Here is an 8,421-nt window from a genome sequence, read left to right as displayed (position 1 = left end):
CACAGAAAGGTCCCAGCCGGGATTCGAACCGGGGCCTTCTCGCTGTGAGGCAAGAGCGCTAACCACGTGCGCCACCGTGCAGCCAGCCTCCCTAATTCCTAACTACTAAAAAACCATATAGTCCGGGACTATCTAGTTACCTGGATTTTATAAGCAACTTGGACACCATGCTCACTTAAACAGCAAATATAGCATCACCGATTTCCCACAGTACATTTTAGGAAGACTTTTGTATGAAACCACTGCGATCTAAGATTAAAACTATGAAAGTTTATAAAAGGCTAAATTTAAGTACATTTTTCTCATGAAAAATCGCTCTAACGCAATGCATTGTGGTCTACATTTACCAATCTAGTCGGCATCGATGTACACTGACTTTTCGCAGAGACTTCTGAAATTTCTAGGGCACTGGATTCTGGAGTTGTAGATTCGGACTGCACTACAAAATGTTGAACACACTATATAGTGCACTGTGTAGTGACTCCGCCCCCCCGGCCATCCAAACAGGAAGTACGCACTGCTTAAACATATTCTTGCTAATCCTATTCTTATTTTTCTAATTTGCTTTATACAAGTTTATTTATGACTCCACTGTGTTCTGATGGTGAAAATGTGAATAGTTTATTCAAATACTACATTTAAACATGTTTTTTTGTTCGAAATTGTTCGACCGCAATGCATTGTGGTCTATATTGGCTAATCTAGTGAGCCTCGATGCACGCTAGTTTTTCGCAAAGACTTCTGGGAAATTTCGAGTGCACTTGATTTTGGAATTAGTAGATTTGGACAGCGCTAGAAAATGGCAAATATGATGCACTATAAAGTGAGTAGGGGAGGAATTTGGGACACATCCGACGTCTGGTTCCAACATGTCTATGTCTCTATCATGAAAAAATGGAACTGAATTCATTTTATTGGATTTAGAACTAAGCCATTTTCTATGGATTATATCACACTCGCTCGGTCCAGTTCTCATATACAGTCAATGATAATTATCCCTTTATTATACATGAAATGCTATTTAAAGAAGTGCAGTTGCTCCTTCTCCAAATATGGAAGATTCTTTTTTAATGCACCAACTCTTCCCTGTTGAGCTGAATCATTTGACTCACTAATTTTTAAATCAATCAGAGCCCAAGCTGAAAACTCAATAACCTCAATAAGCATTTTCCACGAATTACTTCACTGCAGAGTGTCTGTTTTAAAGGGAGAGGTGAGAACATGACATTCAGAGGTCATTTCTCAGAAAACATAACCTGTATTTATGTTTAAGAACACCCAAATATTGTGTCTTTTCTCCTGTGAAATCATTTTAGTGGATTGGATGTAAAGAAGCTGCAGTCAGCTGTTGGATCTGATGAGTTCATGCCACTATCGCTAACAGAATCTACATGGTTGGTTAATCTGACACTTCATCTGGTGACAGCTGCAGAAAACAGCCTAAAGGATGTTATGACTGAACTTCCTCAAAACAGTCTCTATGGCAACCGCGCATGACTTCTGAGGAGAGCTGCAGTGGTCAACACGACCCTCAAGCACAAACTTTAGGTGAGCTGAGAAAGAGCCTGATCCACGTATGACGTCATACCGGGATTTCCACATCCTGGCTGTAAATGGGAGCAACGTCACGCCCCATAAAAGCATTGGAAATCTCGGATTAAACCATTCCAGAAAACACAGAGATCCAAACAATCTCGGGGATCGTCTGAGTGGGTCAGGCCCGGAGCTCCGCAGCTCCAGACTGTAGCGGCTGTTGGACGATCCGTTAGCCGAGATTTATAAATCGCGACCGCCGAGGTTCTCCAATTTGACCGTGCACACACTGATCCCACCTACCTGAAGGTGGACGTGCTGGTGGGACAGATGGATGATGGGCTGGTCTGGACCTGAGCGCTGAGGCTTCGATCTGCAGCGGGACCGGAGAGGCGTCGACTCGGCGCAGGGAAGAGCCGCAGTCTGGTTGGAGGGGGGCTGTCCGGGACACTCCCTCCCCGACCTGAGGCAGCACCGCCCGCACACAGCGAGGGGGCGGCCGACGCTGCAGTCTCCACAAACACTTTCTGAAGTCTGTGCATGAAAGAAATGCAGTTTCATGTGGATGCTCGCAGCCTTCAGATGATCGTTTCTTTATCTTAAGATAAAGTTCCACTCGGATCAAATTTGGATCTGTTGCAAAAGTGTTCCCAGTGGTCTGGAAATACAAAAAATAAATAAATAAATAAAAATAAAAAAATAAAAACCCACTGATGAAAATTGTGTTTATGGCATTTTTTTGTGGAGACGAAATAGACTCTTGTAATTCTTGATTCATGAGTGCGTAATTCTTTGATTTGTGTGTGTAACTTGGGATTTGTGCACGCGCAATTCTTGATTTGTGTGTGAGTACTTTTTTGATTTCTGTGTACATATTCTTGATTTGTGTGTGCGTAACTTTGAATTTGTGTGTGTGCAATTATTGATTTGTGCGTAACTTTGCATTTGTGCATGCGTAATACTTAATCCGTGCATAATTTTGGTTTGGTCGTGCATGTTTCTTTATTTTTGCTAGATATTCTTGATTTGTGCGTGCGTAACTTTGGTTTTGTGGGTGCGTAATTCTTAATTTGTGCTAATTTGTGCGTAACTTTAGATTTGTGGGTGCGTAATTCCTAATTTGTGTAACTTTGGATTTGTGCGTGCGTAATTCCTAATTTGTACATAACCTTGGATTTGTGTGTGCGTAATTCTTTGATTTGTGTGTGCGTAACTTTGGATTTGTGTGTGCATAACTTTAGATTTGTGCTTATCTTTGGATTTGTGTGTGCGTAATTCTTGATTTGTGTGTGCGTAATTCTTGATTTGTGTGTGCGTAATTCTTGATTTGTAACTCACACAATACATTATGTATATTAGTCATAGGATATAAGTGCAAACATTACAAAATTTAAAAAATACAAAATACAATTTACACATGCACAAGTTTAAATTACAACAGCTTGAAACTAACCATACACACAAAATGCTTGTTACATACACACAAAAAACACATCTACGCCCAAATCTGATGCGAGACTCTGTTACGGTTGGGCAAACAGGAGGAAACCCAGATGCAGGAAGGACTCGAAATCAGATGGGAAACGGTGGAAAGGATTTAATAGCACTCCAAAACATAGAAAGCAAACAGGACTCTGCGACAGAGAAACACCAGAAAACCATAACTTAAATACCTGAAACACTAATGAGAAAATAATATGCAGCTGAGGCAATCAGGTCAGAGCAAGGGAGGAGGAGCAACCACTGCTGGACGTAACAGACTCTTCACATCTCCAAGATTCATCAATAGGTGATGCGTTTAAATGCTGATAGAATGCTGGGTCATCAGAGTTTTCTTTTCAGCTGTTATGAACTTAGATGGTGAATATTATCTGATGAAACTTGACACTTCCTCACTTTCTCAAACAGATATCCACAAATTAAGAATTACGCACACACAAATCGGGGTGATACTATTTTCTCTCCACAAATTTTCGGGTGACTGTGGTAGGGTGGTCGACCTCTCATCAGAGGATTGCAGGTTCAATTCCCACCTTGTCCAACCATGTGTTAAGTGTCCATGGGGAGGACAGGAACCTCAGTTTGTCTTTGGTGGTTGAAGGTATGCACCAGTGTGTTAAAGGGACTGTGGGGAAGGGAGACAACTTAAAATTGCATTTCATAGTGGTTTTTTTTAACAAATCGCTGTGAATCAGGAGCAGTCTAGCTCTGATGTAGAAGCTACAATTGGTGGACCAAAAGTTGTGGGTGGGGCTGTTGGTGTGGAGCAAACGCGCCCCTACTTCCTGTCATCCACAGGAAGTAGGGGCACAACCCCAACCTAACATTAGCGTCTGGTGACCAACAAATGGATCTATTTGTCTACTAGTGGATGCATCAAGGAGGTTGTGGCCCCGCCCATTTTAGTTTCTACATCACAAAAAGGCCTTTTTTATTCTATTACTGATTCACAACAATGTGAGTAAATAAGTAACCAAAAATTTTACATTTTAAGCTTACTTTTCTTTACATAAATGTCTTTCAACATCAGAAAAATTATACAAAATGCATTAAAAAAAACCCAAAACACAACTTTCATCAGAGTGGATCTTCATACAGCTCGTAGACTCACTCTGTTTCTGAAAGGACCACTACTGGTGGAATGAAACCAAACAAGATCTCAGGTCTCAAGAGGTTTTCTCAGTTTTCATGGCAGTGTTAACCAACCCTGGTCCTCGATATCTCCAGCTTTTATCCCAGACATCTCTGTCCCACATGCTGCAGATTACCAGGATAAGGTGATTCCAGGATCTGATTGACTAAGCACGCCTGATCCAGATAATCAGCAGCATGTAGGATAGATGAGAACACTAGAAAGGAGAGGAGCAGGGTATATAGTAAGAAAACTTCATTCACTCCTTCAAAAATGCACTTCTCCTCCTCTTCAATGGGAAAAAAAGGTGGTAGAATAATTAATTAATTATTCTTAATAATCATAATGTGGATGGCTCATCCTGAAGCATCTGCTGTTATGAACTGTGATTAAATCCTCATATATTAAAAGTAAATAAATAAATAAAATACTCCCTTTCTGTGTTTTTTTTTTAAAACGATCAATTCGCATCAGAAACAGCTGTAGATGATAACTATTAAAACAAAATATTTTTTAGACTATTTGTTATAGAGCATCGAAAGGATGCTAAAAATGGTCATTTTCCCTGATTATTAAATCAATTACGACTTTAACATTAATGATTTTTAGTTAGCTTTGAAAATTGATGTATTTGTGTGAAATATTGATTGAAAAATGTCATACAGCACAGAATCTAGCTCACAGATTGCAAGTCTTCTGTAGTTGGTGGCCCTCTAGTGGCCAAAAGAGAGAACAACAGTGGTGTGAAATTCAGAGAAACCTGCAAATTCTCAGTAAAAGATTATTTCACATCCCTTTAAATTAATTTCATTTTTACAGAAAAGTTATAAAAAACATAAAATAGTGGAATTTATTCGTTTTAATTTGAGTTGCTTAACCTTTTATACCGTTTAGTTGTTGTTTAGAATGTTTTGAGCTTTTAGTGTTCGGCGCTCTGCTTGGTTGTGGTCCTTTTAAGGCGCCATATAAATAATCTTGAGTTGAGAGTTGTTGGAGGACATCAAAACATTATCTCTTTTTTAACTTCTGTTGAGTATATTTCAAGGCTGGAGGTGAATGTATGCACTAAACAAAGGAAATAAAAAAATCTGTGAATTTCGCCTTGAATTTGTATTTTCCTTCAAAAATGTGTTTATTAGTTTATTGACTAAATGTATTATTGTTTTTTTTAATGAAATTACAACTAAAACTTTAATTCTATGTTGTAAAAACAGTTTGTTAAACATTTTTGGGGCTTCCACAGCGAAATGAATCCAAATTTTCCAGACAGAATTTTCTGTTTTTGCACAATTTCATATCTAGTGTGTGAAAACAACATGTAAAAATGACTAAATAAAGGTAGTCTCACACAGGAGAGGTTGTACTGATTAAAATGATACCAAATATGTATGCATGTGGTCTATCAAATTGAAAATACAGAGGTAAAGTAAAAAACAGACAGAAACTGTGCTTTATTTTTAATAATATGCATTACATGAATAAACTAACAAAAATGTCAAAATAAGCTTACTTTGTTGCTGATATATATATATATATATATATAAAATAGTCATCAAATTACCAAAACAACTGTTACAACAGAAACACTTTATTCCAATTTAAAGACTGTAAAAAAAATCCATGGATTAACAAATATTTCGTTATAATACAAACTCTGCACTTTTGTGACCCTTTTTGCTTGCCATACAGACCACCTCCAGCATGGCACAACATGATTAGAGTTTAATATTGTCAATCAATCCCCAGCAGTCCTCGTCCTACCGTCTTTAGTACGACTAACCTATTGACACACGTGACTAAAACAAACCCGACATCTCCAGAAACATCCCAATTTCAAAGCCACCATCCGCCTGTTGATCGGAATCGGATCTGTGATCATTTATAGAAACGGCCTGCTGGTTTCTCTCCAAAGACTTTTGACGTGGAACAGCTGACAGGGACACATGGAGTAGAAAGATGGGTAGATTGAGCTTGAAGATGGTTGTCCAGAGGGTAGCCGGGTGTGGTGCTGGTCCAGCAGAGTGTTGAGTCACTGATGGTTAAATTTGGATCTCAAAGGCAGGGAATCCCCCTGTGAGTTTCCCCCTCCCAGGCAAAAAGTTAGATTCAGATCAGAAATGTACAAATAAAGAAAACAATAAAGAAAAGAAAATAAATGAAATAAAAATTGCGAGAGTTAAATTAAGTTACTAGTCCTAAGGATCTACAGTTGTTTAATTGGTAATCGCTTTTTTTCTAATTTTAGTCCATTTTTTTAGTGTAAATGTTCATGTTTTTCTTCAATAGCTTTTAGTTTTCTTGACCAAATTGCTCCAAATCATTGTAGAATATAAGAATTGACTAAGAACTCTCTATAACAGCAGCATTAGCTTTTGATGCTTTTTCTATTTTTTTCTATAACTGCGGTTATAGATAGTTCTTAGACTGTTCTACTATTCTAAAGTAATTTGGAGCGATTTGGTCAAAAAAAATAAAAGCTATTGAAAAAAAACGGGAACATTTACACTAAAAAAATTGACTAAAATTAGAATAAAGCACCAAAAACTAATGTAATCTGCTGTTATAGATAGCTCTTAATCTGTTCTATTATTCTAACGTGATTTGAACCAATTTGGTCCAAAAACCTTAAAGCTATTGAAGAAAAATGTGAAAATTTACACAAAAAAATTGACTAAAATTAGAGAAAGCATCAAAAGTTAATGTAATCTGCTGTTATAGATAATTCTTAGTCTGTTCTACCATAAAAAGATTTCAGCAGCAATACTTGGACTGCAGGCAAATATCAGTCTGACCGCCCTGTTCTCAAGCTCTCAACTACTGACAACCAGCACAAAACAAAACTGCTAGACATTTTTGTGGATCAGCAGTGATGATTTACAGTAGCGAGACACAGAGCCACCATAATCCGACGGGGGGTCAGATCAGCTCCAAAAGCCACGCCTCCATTGGGGATACTTTTCAGACACGGGCTTCAGATCAACATGAAAAATAGCTAAAAATAGACATTTAGGTTATGGGATTTAAAACACTACTGAGAACATTTTTTTAAAATAAAATAAAAATCGTTAATTTAGGATTAAAACTGAATTTCTGAGTATTTTGTTTATTGAAATAAAAACTCGCAGTTTGAAAAAGCTGAAATTTGTAATAGCTAGTAAAATGTGTGGACCCAGCTCTCCCTGCTCCGCCCTCTTCTGTTTCATCCACTTGCAGACAAATAGATCCATGAACGTCTTTGTTTTCCTGATCTGAGCTGGAATCTGGATCAAAGCTGTCTGGATGGATAGCTCCAATTTTGCTCTCTGTTTTTGTTGTATTGTAATGTTGTCCCGTTACAGGGTTGAATTTAAAACAACCTAGATGACAAATTAATTTCTAATAATTTGGGGGATCTCATGTCTCAGGAGGGAAAACTGATTTTCTCCGAGGTTCTCCAACTTTTTTGGGTAAAATATTCAGTAACCCGAGAACCCAGAGTGTACCAAATTCAGAGAATGACCCATCTTTTATTAACAAACTTGAGACAAAGTATTAATGGTTAATAGTTCCAGCAAATTGTGATACTTTTATCTGAAGAAACATTTCCAAGCTTTCACCACTGAAGAGTCAGATCAGAAATCTCAAAAGGACAAAAAAAATCAAATCAAATCAACCATATTTAAAGGATTTTGAAATATACTTAAAATTTTAATTCAGTTTTGATTCCTATACTGTAAAAAAAGGGTTATAAAAAAGGCAAAAAGATAGTAGTTTGACGTTTAAAAATGTCACACATGGCTCAATTTTGAGCTTTATAAATGACCTACGAAGCAGCAAACAGCTGACATTCTGTCGATTGTCTGAATGTGAGCTCAATAGAGAAATTCAAAATGGAAAAATCTCTGTTTTTTCCATCAGAGATGAAACTGTAAAACCATCTGAATGTGAAACTTGGGTTTGTCAACATGTTCTTGCAGCATTTTTCTCATGCAGTGTAAAGAAAATTAAGCACAAAATTGCATTTCTGAATATTTTTATTTTCAAATCGTTATGAATCAGGAATAGAGTAAATAAATGCAGTTTGAAAAAGCTTGTAGCTTCAACGTTGGACAACAGCAGCCACAAGCTCCATGATTCACTTGATTTCGATGCGTCCACGTACAGCCAACTAAACCTATGTACGTCTTTGTTTTCCTTCTTCAAGCTGGAATCTGGCTCAAAACTGAATTACTGAGTAGCTCAATGTTGATCACCATTTTTATAATAGCAGGTAGTGG

General features: G+C 37.5%; 1 protein-coding gene across 2 annotated transcripts in view; it reads right to left on the bottom strand.

Annotated features, from left to right (window-relative positions):
• The window catches only part of gsna (gelsolin a), a 22,603-nt gene extending 20,553 nt beyond the window's left edge, over positions 1-2,050 (bottom strand). Inside the window, exon 1 of one of the 2 annotated variants that reach the window (XM_024299028.2) lies at positions 1,837-2,050. The gene's annotated coding sequence lies outside the window, so the exon portion shown is untranslated. The remainder of the gene's footprint in view (positions 1-1,836) is intronic. The other variant, XM_024299029.2, reaches the window with a different exon arrangement.
• Between the last annotated feature and the right edge of the window lie 6,371 nt (positions 2,051-8,421).

The sequence above is a fragment of the Oryzias melastigma genome, linkage group LG12 (genome assembly GCF_002922805.2).
Source record: "Oryzias melastigma strain HK-1 linkage group LG12, ASM292280v2, whole genome shotgun sequence".
In the NCBI taxonomy this organism is placed as follows: domain Eukaryota; kingdom Metazoa; phylum Chordata; class Actinopteri; order Beloniformes; family Adrianichthyidae; genus Oryzias; species Oryzias melastigma.
This window is presented reverse-complemented; position numbering and strand designations above follow the sequence as displayed.